This window comes from Triticum urartu, chromosome 1A (genome assembly GCF_056163025.1).
Source record: "Triticum urartu cultivar PI428250 chromosome 1A, HENAU_Tu73, whole genome shotgun sequence".
NCBI lineage: Eukaryota > Viridiplantae > Streptophyta > Magnoliopsida > Poales > Poaceae > Triticum > Triticum urartu.
In genome coordinates, this window is record NC_141873.1 from 26,272,395 (window position 1) to 26,287,096 (window position 14,702).

The following is a 14,702-nucleotide window of genomic DNA, read 5'->3' on the forward strand; positions in this document are numbered from 1 at the left end:
GCCTTCAGGAATTTTTGACTAGAGGCTGGTAAGTAGCCTTGGTACCCGCTCTCTCTTTGTCGGACTGAATTATCCGATTAACCAGGAGATAACCGATGACAAGGATCATGATGGCAGCGCGGTTTCGGTTATCAGGCAAAACTGTGTGTATACAGCGTACCATGCGTCTCTGCATGCACCATACCCTGATATGTGCCGCCACGCTCTGCAGCCCAAAGTAGGAGAGAGGGTCGCAAGTATCAGACTTCGACCTGCTGGCTGGAGTTTCCCCCGTCAGGCACCCATCTGGTTCAAGCCGTCAGCCAATCTCCACAGCTTAATAAATAGTAACGTCTAACTGAGCCAGTTAGTTAGATGCCTACACTTGGTGTAGTAGGATCTTTATTTAGTTTGATGCATACACTTGTTCTTTTTTGGTAGCCCTTTTGTAATGATGGCTGATGTTTGGTTTGAAAGAGAGAGCTGCGTCTTCACTCTTCTGGCTTGCTTACTGCTTCTGTTGCACCCCCAGCCCTTGTTGTTGCTGCTGCTATTTTCAATGTACAATCAGTATTATATTTCGTCTGTTAGTTGAATAAATGTGTTGTTATAACGACAAACACAATTTTTTGGAAGTCATTGCACGGTTCGATCCTTTAGTGCCCCGTACCGAAGGTAGCGCATACTATTTTTTGTACGGAACACATTTTCCACTTGTTGATAACATGCAGCCCACTAATGAAAGCCCAATAGAGAAGCTCATAATTAACTGGAAGGGAGGCTCTCACATGAATCCGGCCCAGGTACATGCTCATGGTCCCCTAAACATAAATAAGTAAATAAATAAAGCTAAATGCTCATGCACCAGTTCTTTGGGAAAATAGCTAGCCCAGTATTTCTTTTTGAAGAATACCCAAGCTAGGCCTATTTGTTTTCTCCGAATTACTAGGCTGCAAATCTTTCAAGACGAGGAGGGATGCATTCTGGCTTGGCTTAAGAGCATGGTCAATATCTGTTAAAAGTAATATCAAAAGGGGTTGAAAATTCCAAAAAATTTATAGCAAATGGGATATATGTTTTTTTTTTGTTTTTGTTCTTCACTGATATCTTATACGTATTTCATTGGATTTAACATGACATAGTACTAATTTATTTTTAAATTAGTTTTAGTATGGCTATTAATTTTTGGATTAAGAATATTCGTTCTCCAGCAAAAATTTGCAAATTTTTAAAATTTCCCACATATTTAGTTAATTTTTTGACCCTGGTACTGACCAGAAAATGGCCAGCAATTCTAAAAAGGGAAAACGGGCTGAAATAAATTCCATATGAATTAGAAAATGAGTAAAAATTATAAAGATAATACCAAATGGGTTGTACACGCCACAGATTACGAGGCTGACTTGTTTACGCAAGGCTTTGTCAGTGAACACACGATTCTAGCAGCAGTTACTGTTGGATGTCCATCCAACGGCCGACGTGCTTCTTCAATATCTGATCTTCCTGCTCCAGCCGCCTAAACTAGTGCCGGCGGGACTGCCTGCTCCCTCCTCTTGTGGACCGATGTGATGCCGCGTAGGCTTTTTCGGCCCACCCTACTCCCTCCGCTGGCCTGGCCGCACGCAATCAAATGCCTCCTTATTACGCGAAAAAAAATGATTCCTCCCACTGACATCTGGGGCGCACCGGTTGGGAGGCTGACCTGTGGGCCTACTAAGTTGACGCTTACGCAGGCTTTGTCAACTTAGTCAACAAACGATTCTAGCAGCAATAACCGTTGGATTTGAATCGAACGGTCCTGCTGCTTCTTCAATCGCTGCTCTTCTTACACCGGCCGCCCAAACCAGCGCAGGGGAGACCGCCTACTCCTGCCTCCAGTGGCCGGCTATGCTGACGTTGAGGCCTCATCGCCCCCTACTACTCCCACCGCTAGCCAGGCCCTGCGGCGACGGCAGCCTCACACCGCAGGCAAACCAGTGAGCCCTCGTACTCCTCTCCGCGTGGGCATCCACTGCCACGTCTTCCCCGGCTCCGCGTCGTCCCCTTCCTAGGCCTCGCCGTCGTCCACCGCCTTGGTGCTCTGGGCGCGGCGTGGTCAACGACATTCCATCGGAGGAGTACTGTACGTGGAGAGGCTGACAGCTGGGTCCACGGCCATAGCCCAAGTTTCTGGTGATTTGCCAAGTAAGTCGCTTTGTCAGGCCTGTTGGGCTACAAATCTTTCAAGATGAGGAGAGCTTTCATTCGGCTGGCCGAGAAAATGGCCCATCAGTAATGAGAAATGGATTGTACATTTTTAAAACACATCAAACCGGCAATTAGTTTAGAATATCCTTTTTTTCATTTCGAGATTTTAAATTATATTAATTTTTATGCGTGGAGAATTTGTTGGATTTTATATTGATATACATTTATTTTGAAAATCAGTTTGAATGTGAGTCGAAATTTCGGGATTAAACACGGTTCGGACCACACCGAAATATGCAAAATTTCGTGTAATTTTTTAACCGTGACCACAATATGGGCTGTAATGCTAACAAAAAGAATATGGGCTCCAAAAAACCTTAATAAATAGCAAATGGGCTGTAAATTATTAGAAATAATGGTAGATGGGTTGTATGCTGTTTTCCACAGATTTGAGGCTTTCCTAAAAAAAGGTTGACACACAAAAAGTGACTGTTGGATGGCCATCCAACGACCGTCTTGCTTCTTCAATCTCTGCTCTTCCTGCTCCAGCCGCTCAAACAAGCGCCGGCGGGACTGGCTGCTCCCTCCTCCCCGCGGCCGGCTCTGCTGCCGCGCAGGCCTCACCGCCCCACCGTACTCCCATCGCTGGCCTAGACATCCCTCTACTCACCCACACCTGTTGTTATTCTCTGGCGACGGCAGACGAACCAGTAAACCCTCGTATAGTCGTACTTCCCTCCACGTGGGAGACAACTGATGAGTCTTCCCTGCCTCCGTGTCGTTCCCTTCCTAGGCCTCGCCGTCGTCCACCGCCCTGGTGCTCTTGGCGCGGCCTGGTCAACATGGTCAATGACCGACATGCATCTGAAGTGGACTGTACGTGGAGAGGCCGACAGCTGGGTCCACGGCCGCACGCAAGGAAATGCCTCCTTATTAAGCGCAAAATAATGATTCCTCCACCTGACATCAGGGACCCACTTAAAGGGCCTCTGTATTTCACAAAAAAAACATTACCGCCGCTGACAGCTCGGACCCACCAGCTATATCTTCGCATGAAAGGAAGTGCCTCCTTATTACGCACAAAAAAAGACTACTCCCCCTGTTAGCTGGGACCCAGTATAGTGGCAGGCTGCCTTGTGGGCGTACTAAGTTGACGGGGACGGAGGGCTTTGTCAACTTAGTCAATATGCACGATTCTAGCTCTAGTGACCGTACGATGTCCATCCAACGGCCGTAGTGCTTCTTCAACCTTTGGTCTTCTTGCTCCAGCCGCCCAAACCAGCGCCGGTCGTGTCTCGTGCTCCTGCCTCCCGTGGCCGGCTGCGATGTGGCGGAGGCCTCACCGCCCGCTACTACTCCCACCGCTGGCCAGGCCATCCCTCTACTCACCCACACCCCCTGTTATTATGCGGCGACGGCAGCCGCACACCGCAGCGAACCAGTGAACCCTCGTACTCCTCTACGCGTCGGCATCCACTGCCGCGTCTTCCGCGACTCCGCGTCGTCCCCATCCTAGGCCTCACCGTCGTCCACCGCCCTGGTGCTCTCGCGGCGGCGTGGTCAACGTGGTCAAGGAACGGCTTCCATTGGATGTGGACTGTACGTGGAGAGGCTGACAGCTGGGTCCACGGCCGCAGCAAGGAAGTGTCTCCTTATTACGTGCAAAATAATTATTCCTCCACCTGACAGCGGGGACCCACCGGACGGGCCACCGTATTTCGTGACAAAAACGTTTCCCCTGACTGCTGGGACCCACCAGCTACATCTTTGCAAGTAAGGAATTGCATGACAGTCGGGACCCACCGGGTCGAAGCGTACGTAGCGTTGTCATTCTGGTCGCGAACATGTACGTACATATATACTGGTGGATGTAGAGGCATGCACGTGTCGTAGTAGAGGCGCACACGTAGCATGTACACGTACGTACAACGGCCAGGATGCAAGAAAGAAAATACGGCTACATATGTGTACATACAGGCGGGGTCTTGAACTCCTCCTCGTGCATACGTACGGCCAGGGCTCGTGTACATGGCTGGGTCGGAACAGAGAAACAACATCGTCGTCGTGTTCATGGGGAGGCAACGGAATGCGTCGTGTTCATGGGGAGGCAACGGAATGTGTCGTGTTCATCGGGAGGCAACGGAATGCGTCGTGTTCATTGGGAGGCAACGGAATGCGTGGGAGCCAACCGGCTGGGTCGGAACGGAATGCGTGGCCGTGTATATCGGGAGGGCTTGGACGGAACAGGCGATGGAAACAAGGCCTGGCGTACCGCAAAATGGAGAAAATGGACCTCCTACGTTCGGAGCGGGGTCCTGTTGATCAGGAGGGGTGTGGTGTACCGCAAAACGGAGGAAATTGACCTCCTACGGTCGAAACGGGGGTCCTGTTGATCGGGAGGGGTGTGGCGTACCGCAAAACAGACGAAACGGACCTCCTACGGTCGAAACGGTGGTCATGTTGATCGGGAGGGGTGTGGCGTACCGCAAAACGGACGAAACAGACCTCCTACGGTCGAAACGGGGGTCCTGTTCACCGGGAGGGGTGTGGCGTACCGCAAAACAGGACTCCACGGGATACTGTTCATCTCCACCGTCGACCTCCTCCAGCCTTCATGGGCTACCGTCGACCTCCTCCAGCCTCCACGGGCTCCTGTTCATCCAGCCTCCACCGCGCGCTACTCCATCGGCTACTGTTCAACCACCCCTCCACCGTCTACTGTTCATCCAGCCCCCCACTCCACGGGGTCCTGTTCAACCACCCCTCCACGGGCACCCCTCCACCGTCTACTATTCATCCAGCCCTGCACACCACGGGGTCCTCTTCATCTAGAGGCAACGTCACCGCTCACTGTTCATCCAACCCAACCCCCCCGCCTCCCCCGCGCAACGCTTACTGTTCATCCAATCGATCAGCTTCAGTTAGCAGCAGTAGCGAAGGAATCGCTCGATCGGGTTCAGTTAACAGCCATCGATCGATCGCTCGGGTTCAGTAACGCGTAGCCTGCAGTGCAATGGCTCGGGTTCAGTTAGAGCCCAACGCCTCGCTTGGGTTCAGTTAGAGCCAACGCCTCGCACACACGCGCGTACGTGTACGAGAGAAACGCGCATCGCTCGGCCCCCAACCTCCCACCGTAACCGGGAACTCTCCGAAATTTTCCTCCCCCTCGCTTCTACCATGGCTTTTTTCGCTATGGACGGCCCAAAGAATGTCATGCAGCTGCGTCTCCGGCCCGCCCAGGACGAAAAGCCAATTTTCTATCATTATTTTTGTCATAGAAGTAGGAGCCCACCACATCTATGATGATACCGGGTTTTGTCACAATTATCGTCATAGAAGTGTCATACGTATGACAGAAAAAAAATTCGTTCAGTCCAAAATGTCACAGATGTGTCTTTTTTGTAGTGTTTATATATCACTTGGCTTGGTATTTGTAACTCGAGATGCATTGCATTATATCATATTTCTGAGGCATTGTATGAGCCATCCATAAACATTGTTCAACTATACAATGGATGTTCAGTAGAATTTAATCTACATGTTACAGGTACACTGCATATCAGTGGTGGGCAGAATGCCTCACCCGCAAGATAATCTCCTCCCCGTGCCTTGTGACAAGGTTAACAGTGGTGGGTGCTACAATTCACCCGCTGTTGCATACTATACCAGTGGCGAGCGTCCTGCCTCCCACTAATACTGGTCTTGGTCCGCCACTGCTAGCCAACCTTGCAATAGTGCTTCATCATCCCACGAATAAGAAACACAATGAAACTCCCTAGTTGTAGCAAGTGACACACATGTATTGTGCCAGGTATCACCACAAGAGGAGATTGAGAATAACCATTTCAAGGGTACCCTTTAACTAGTAATTTTGGTCACATAGGGATTTACCAATTCTCTGTATCTGTCGTTTTCTGTGCAATTTTTTCTTATTTTTATTTTGAGTCGTATTGTACAATTTATTTGTCGTGAGCGTATGGGCTGGCTATAATTCTTTAATAAAACTATGGGCCGTCTGTAGACTTCGATTGGAGCTTAGGCATGGAGAGCGTGGGCTTCCTCTTTGATACCTGCAGCGATGCAAAAATGGGTCGGCTAAAATTGGCATTAGCATTTCATGTACGGTTTTCAGTGTTTTCTGTTTATTTCCCATCCTCCTAAACGTACAAGGGAACAGACCGAAAAAATCTTAAGGATGATCACTGTATAGCTATCAGGACTCTGGAGATCAAGAGCAACACGTTGGAGGTCAGGAGCACGAAACCCTAGCCACCGAGGAGCAAGCCCACGAGACAGTAAAGCATGACACAGTAAAGCACGAGCTGCGACCAGGCGACCAAACACCACGGATCGCTGCGGCTTCGGCAAGGACCGCGGCTGTTGAGCGCCTTGTATGGCCGGAAGGGCAGCCTCACCACCGATCGCCGCCATCACCTGTGGCGGCAGGCAAGCCAGTGGGGGGATTCTCTTTTAGATCGTCTAATGTGAAAAATTTCCTTTCGATCTTTCGGTCCAAGAACTAGTGTAGTTAACTATTGCTTGAGTTGATTGTACGTACAGTGAGCAAGGGAGGCACAACCACAGATCTGCAGGCGTGCACGACCACGACTCCTATGGATTCTGCTGTCCTCTAGTTCAGGGTAGACTACGAGCAAGTCAAGCAGCTTAGCATGGACGAGGTCGTCTCCTCTGACGTCGTCTCCGAAGGTCAACACGTGTGGAGGACCAACTGTTACCTGCGGGGACCAGAAAAGTACTCCGAGAAGGACAATGGAAATTACGTTTCCCTGTACTATAGGCACCTGAGCATACGCCATCTTGGATCCCTTCTTGATGGATAGAAAGGACGACCCATCAGAAGCCCAAAAGACGACGGAACTTCACAAGTTCAAAATCAAGGGCGACCCTTTTGTAGAAGACTAGGTTTAGGCCATGCAACATAATTGCATTGATCGGTGCACTGAGCACGTATATATGATGTACATGATAGGGGCCACAACCTCAACTATACAAGAAAATTAGGAGGTGGGCCCTAGACAGTGACACAGAGACTGAAACGAAACTTCTCAAAGGTGGAAGTAGGCAGTCCATTAGTCATCACATTGGCGAACTGTTGTGTAGTCGGAACATGGAGAACCCGGATGCGTCCACGGGCTACCTGTCTGCGCACAAAGTGAATGTCCAGCTCGATATGCTTTGCCCGGCAATGATGAACGGGATTGGCGGAAAGATACACCGCAGAGACGTTGTCATAGTAGACAAACCGTGCCCTGGGAGACGTTGTGATGCAACTCCTGGAGTAGCTATCATAGCCAGGTGCACTCGGCAATTGTGTTAGCCACTGCTGGGTACTCGGCCTCTACGCTGGAGCGCGAAACTGTGGGTTGTCGCTTGGACGATCACGAGACAAGGGAGGGACCGAGGTAGACGCAGTAGCCAGAAGTGGAACGACGTTTGTCAGGGCAGTCAGCCCAATCAGCATCAGAATAGGCCACCATATCCAGAGAGGTGGACGCCGTGAGAGTGAGTCCAAGAGACATCGTGCCACGGATGTATCGGAGATTCCATTTCACCAGTGTCCAATGGGAGTCACAAGGGGTGTGCATATGGAGACACACCTACTGAATAGCATATTACGGATCTGGTCGGGTGAGCGTCAGATACTGGAGAGCACCAACGATGGACCGGTAGAATGGATCATCCGACGCAGGCAAGACCTCGAGAGCCAAAACCTTGGCCTTCGTGTCAACATGAGTAGCGAAAGGATGATAGTTGAGCATGCCGGCACGCTCAAGTAGCTTATGTGCATACTTCTCCTAATGAAGAAAGAAGCCGTTGGGTTGCCGAACGATCTCAATGCCAAGGAAATAATGGAGAGCTCCCAAATCCTTGATGAAAAACTCGTCACGCAGCCGAAGAGTGATCTGCTGAATGAGGGCTACGGAGAAGGCCGTCAGGATGATGACGTCGATGTAGAGCAGCAAATAAGCAGTCGTGTCGCCGCGGTGATAGACCAACAAAGAAGCATCCGGGTGGGTGACGCAGAATCCCGTGTTTGAGGAAAACCGTCGATATGCTAGTACCAGGCACGAGGTGCTTGCTTGAGGCCCTAGAGAGACCGGGGCAGCAAGCATGTTGGGGAAAGCAGTAATTTCAAAAATATCCTACGCACACGCAATATCATGGTGATGCATAGCAACGAGAGGGGAGAGTATCGTCTACCTACCCTCGTAGACCGTAAGCGGAAGCGTTATGACAACGCGGTTGATGTAGTCGTACGTCTTCACAATCGATCGATCTAGTACCGAAGATATGGCACCTCCGCGATCTGCACACGTTCAACTCGGTGACGTCCCGCGAACTCACGATCCTGTGGAGCTTCGAGGGAGTGCTTCGTCAGCACGACGACGTGATGACAGTGATAATGTTGCTACCGGAATAGGGCTTCGCCTAAGCACCACTACGATATTACCGAGGAGGATTATGGTGGAGGGGGCACCGCACAACGCTAAAGATCAATGATCAACTTGTGTGTCTATGTGGTGCCCCCTGATACGTCTCCATCGTATCTACTTTTCCAAACACTTTTGCCCTTGTTTTGGACTCTACCTTGCATGATTTTAATGGAACTAACCCGGACTAACGCTGTTTTTAGCATAATTGCCATGGTGTTATTTACATGCAGAAACAAAAGTTCTCGGATGACCTAAAACTTCACGGATACTATTTTTGGAAATAATAAAAAATATTGTTAAAAGATCAAGACCAGGGGGCCCACACCCTAGCTACGAGGGTGGGGGCATGCCTGCCCCCCTGGGCGCGCCCCCTACCTCGTGGGCCCCCTGGGGCTCCTCCGACCTCAACTCCAACTCTATATATTCGTGTCCGGAGAGAAAAAAATCAAGGAGAAAGATTCATCGCGTTTTATTATACGGATCCGCCGCCAAGCCCTAAACACTCTCGGGAGGGATGATCTAGAGTCCGTTCGGGGCTCCAGAGAGGGGAATCCGTCGCCATCGTCATCATCTACCATCCTCCATCACCAATTTCATGATGCTCACCGTCGTGCGTGAGTAATTCCATCGTAGGCTTGCTGGACAGTGATGGGTTGCATGAGATTTATCATGTAATCGAGTTAGTTTGTTAGAGTTTGATCCCTAGTATCCACTATGTTCTGAGATTGATGTTGGTATGACTTTGCTATGCTTAATGCTTGTCACTAGGGCCCGAGTGCCATGATTTCATATCTGAACCCATTATGTTTTCATAAATATATTAGAGTTCTTGATCCTATCTTGCAAGTCTATAGTCACCTACTATGTGTTATGATTCGGCAACCCCGAAGTGACAATAATCGGGACCACTTCCGGTGATGACCGTAGTTTGAGGAGTTCATGTATTCACTATGTGTTAATGCTTTGGTCCGTTACTCTATTAAAAGGAGGCCTTAATATCCCTTAGTTTCCGCTAGGACCCCGCTGCCACGGGAGGGTAGGACAAAAGATGTCATGCAAGTTCTTTTCCATAAGCACGTATGACTATATTCGGAATACATGCCTACATTATATTGATGAATTGTAGCTAGTTCTGTGTCACCCTAGGTTATGACTGTTACATGATGAACCACATCTGGCATAATTCTCTATAACCGATCCATTGCCTAAGAACTTTCCATATATTGTTCTTCGCTTATTTACTTTTCCGTTGCTATTGTTACAATCACTACAAAATACCAAAAACATTACTTTTGCTACCGTTACCTTTTGCTACCGCTACCACTACTATCATATTAGTTTTCTACTAAATACCTTGCTGCAGATATTAAGTTTCCAGGTGTGGTTGAATTGACAACTCAGCTGCTAATACTTGAGAATATTCTTTGGCTCCCCTTGTGTCAAATTAATAAATTTGGGTTGAATACTCTACCCTCGAAAACTGTTGCGATCCCCTATACTTGTGGGTTATCAAGACAATTTTCTGGCGCCGTTGCCGGGGAGCATAGCTCTATTCTTTGAGTCACTTGGGATGTATATTTTCTTATCATTATGAAGAACTTTAAAGATCCAAGAACCAAGATTTATCCCTCAACTATGAGGGGAGGTAAGGAACTGCCATCTACCTCTGCCCTTGATTCACCTTCTGTTTTGAGTAAGCTTGCGACACCTAAACTTGCTTCTTCTATTAATTCTGATATGTTGCATATTATTGATGATGGCACTTCTACTATGCATGATACTTATGATGAAACTACTTCTATGCCTGATACTACTATACCACTCGGTGAATTTCTTGATGAACAACTCGCTAGGGCTAGAGAGAATGAAATTATTGAAACTGATAATACTGATGAAAGTGATTATGAAGACTCTCCTAATAAATATGAATTACCTGTTCTGTCTGAGGGCTATGTTATGGATGAAGAAACTAAACGAGACTTTCTTTCTTGCAATGATAGAAGTGATCTTAAGAAATTATTAGCTAAGCTTAAACAAAAAACTTTGAATGCTACAATGAAATATGATCCTGCTTATGCTACTTCGCCTATCTTTGTTACTGATAAGGATTATGAATTCTCTATTGATCCTGATATAATTACTTTGGTTGAATCTGATCCTTTTTATGGCTATGAATCTGAAACTGTTGTGGCACATCTTACTAAATTAAATGATATAGCCACCCTGTTCACTAATGATGGGAGAACTCGCTACTTTTATACCTTCAAATATTCATGTTCTCATTAAAGGGTGATGCTAAGATATGGTTTAATTCTCTTGATCATGATTGTGTGTGTAGTCCCCAGGATATGATCTATTACTTCTCTGCTAAATATTTCCCTGCTCATAAGAAACAAGCTGCCTTAAGGGATATATATAATTTTGTGCAAATTGAAGAAGAGAGTCTCCCACAAGCTTGGAGGAGGCTTCTCCAATTACTTAATGCTTTGCCTGATCATCCACTTAAGAAAAATGAAATACTTGATATCTTTTGTAATGGACTAACCGATGCTTCCAGAGATTACCTGGATAGTTGTGCTGGTTCTGTTTTTTCAGGGAGAGAACACTGGATGAAGCTGAAATTTTATTGAATAATATGTTGACAAATGAAAATAATTGGACACTTCCTGAGCCAGCTCCTGAGCCTATTCCTAAACCAACTCCAAAAAAAGGGGTGTTCTATTTCTCAGTCCTGAAGATATGCAAGAGGCAAAGAAATCCATGAAATAAAAGGGTATTAAAGCTGAAGATGTTAAGAATTTACCTCAAATTGAAGAAATACATGGTCTTAATTTACCGCCTGTTGAAGAAACACATGGTCTTTATAACCCGACAAAGGTAGTAAAGGTAAATTCTCTCTATAGATATGATAGAGCTGAAATCCCATTCACCAAGTTTGCTAGCCCATGCTTAGATGAGTTTGATAAATTTATGGTTAAGCAAGAAGACTTCAATTCTTATTTTGGTAGAGAATTATAACGCAGTGCTGATATGCTTGAACACTTGGGTGACTATATGGCTAATGTCAAAGGTGAACTTAAACTTATTAGTAAACATGCTTCTATGGTTACCACTCAAGTAGAACAAGAAAAAGAAAAATGATATAGATGCACCTAGTCCTTCTAAAAGGAAGAAAAAGAAAAATGATAGGACTTTGCATGCTTCTAGTGAACCTATTGCTGAAACACCTGAGAATCCAAATGATATTTCTATTTCTGATGGTGAAACACAATCTGGTAATGAACCTAAAACTAGTGATAATGTTAATGATAATGTTCACGATGATGCTCAACCTAGCAAAGATAATGATATAGAAAATGAACCTGCTGTTGATCTTGATAACCCACAATCAAAGAATCAACGTTATGATAAGAGAGACTTTGTTGCTAGGAAACATGGTAAAGAAAGAGAACCATGGGTTTAAAAAACCATGCCTTTTCCTCCCAAACCATCCAAGAAAAAGGATGATGAGGATTTTGAGCGCTTTGCTGAAATGATTAGACCTATATTTTTACGTATGCGATTAACTGATATGCTCAAAATGAATCCTTACGCTAAGTACATGAAAGAAATTGCTACTAATAAAAGAAAGATACCGAAAGCTGAAATTTCCACCATGCTTGCTAATTACACTTATAAGGGTGGAATACCTAAGAAGTTGCGAGATCCAGGAGTACCCACTATACCATGCTCCATTAAAAGAAATTATGTTAAAATTGCTTTATGTGATCTTGTAGCCGGGGTTAGTGCTATGCCTATCTCTTTATATCGTAGACTTGGCTTGAATAAGTTGACACCGACTGAAATATCTTTGCAAATGGCTGATAAATCAACTGCTATACCTGTCGGTAGTTGTGAGGATGTGCTATTGTAGTTGCAAACGTTACTATTTTAATGCACTTTGTTATTCTTGATAATCCCGAGGACAATAGTATGTCTATTATTCTTGATATTCCCGAGGACAATAGTATGTCTATTATTTTTGGAGGACCCTTTTTGAATACTGCATGAGCTGTTATTGATTGCACCAAAGGCAATGACACTTTTCATGTTAATGGTAATGAGCATACGGTACACTTTCCGAGGAAACAACCTCAAGTTCATAGTATGATGAACCACATCCGGCATAATTCTCTATCATCGATCCATTGCCTACGAGCTTTCCATATATTGTTCTTCGCTTATTTACTTTTCCGTTGCTATTGTTACAATCACTACAAAATGCCAAAAACATTACTTTTTCTACCATTACCTTTTGCTACTGTTACCACTACTATCATATTATTTTGCTACTAAATACCTTGCTGCAGATATTAAGTTTCCAGGTGTGGTTGAATTGACAACTCAGCTGCTAATACTTGAGAATATTCTTTGGCTCCCCTTGTGTCGAATCAATAAATTTGGGCTGAATACTCTACCCTCGAAAACTATTCGATCCCCTATACTTGTGGGTTATCATCCCCCTCCCCCGTATATAAAGGAGGGGGAGGGCCGGACCTATTATGGCGCGCCCCATGGGGAGTCCTACTCCCACCGGGAGTAGGATTCCCCCCTTTCCATGTAGTAGGAGTAGGAGAAGGAAGGAGGAAAGAGGGAGAAGAAAAGGGGGGCACCTCCCCCCTTCCTAGTCCAATTCGGACCAGAGAGGGAGGGGCGTGCGGCCTGCCCTGGAAGCCCCTCCTCTCTTTCCACTAAGGCCCATAAGGCCCATTAAACTTCCCGGAGGGTTATGGTAACCCCCGGTACTCCGGTATATGCCCGAACTTCACTCAGAACCCTTCCAATGTCCAAACATATTCGTCCAACATATCGATCTTTATGTCTCGACCATTTCGAAACTCCTCGTCATGTTCGTGATCAAATCCGGGACTCCGAACTAACTTCGGTACATCAAATCACAAAAACTCATAAAATCGATCGTCACCAAACGCTAAGCGTGCGGACTCTACGGGTTCGAGAACTATGTAGACATGACCGAGACATGTCTCCAGTAAATAACCAATAGCGGAACCTGGATGCTCATATTGGTTCCCACATATTCTACGGAGATCTTTATCAGTCAAACTGCATAACGATATACATTGTTCCCTTTGTCATCGGTATGTTACTTCCTCGAGATTCGATCGTCGGTATCTCAATACCTAGTTCAATATCATTACCGGCGAGTCTCTTAACTCGTTCTGTAATGCTACATCACGTAACTAACTCATTAGCCACATTGCTTGCAAGGCTTATAGTGATGTACATTATCGAGAGGGCCTAGAGATACCTCTCCGACAATCGGAGTGACAAATCCTAATCTTGATCCATGCCAACTCAACAAACACCATCAGAGACACCTGTAGAGCACCTTTATAATCAACCAATTATATTGTGATGTTTGGTAGCACCCAAAGTGTTCCTCCGGTATTCGGGAGTTGCATGATCTCATAGTCATAGGAACATGAATAGTTATGGAGAAAGCAATAGCAACAAACTAAACGATCATTGTGCTAATCTAAAGGATGGGTCAAGTCAATCACACATCATTCTCTAATGATGTGATCCCATTAATCAAATGACAACTCATGTCTATGGTTAGGAAACATAAACATCATTGATTCAGCGAGCTAGCCAAGTAGAGGCAAACTAGTGACACTCTGTTTGTCTATGTATTCACACATGTACTAAGTTTTCGGTTAATACAATTCTAGCATGAATAATAAACATTTATCATGATATAAGGAAATATAAATAACAACTTTATTATTGCCTCTGGGGCATATTTCCTTCAGTCTACCACTTGCACTAGAGTCAATAATCTAGATTACATTTTAATGATTCTAACACCCAAGAAGTCTTGGTGCTGATCATGTTTTGCTCGTGAGAGAGGCTTAGTCAACGGTCTGCAACATTCAGATCCATATGTATCTTGCAAATCTCTATGTCTCACTCCTTGACTTGATCGCGGATGGAATTGAAGTGTCTCTTGATGTGCTTGGTTCTCTTGTGAAATCTGGATTCCTTTGCCAAGGCAATTGCTCCAGTATTGTCACAAAAGAT

At 46.0% G+C, this 14,702-nt stretch overlaps 1 pseudogene; it reads left to right on the plus strand.

Annotated features, from left to right (window-relative positions):
- Positions 1-6,779: 6,779 nt before the first annotated feature.
- The window catches only part of LOC125543442 (BTB/POZ and MATH domain-containing protein 2-like), a 33,172-nt pseudogene continuing 25,249 nt past the window's right edge, over positions 6,780-14,702 (plus strand).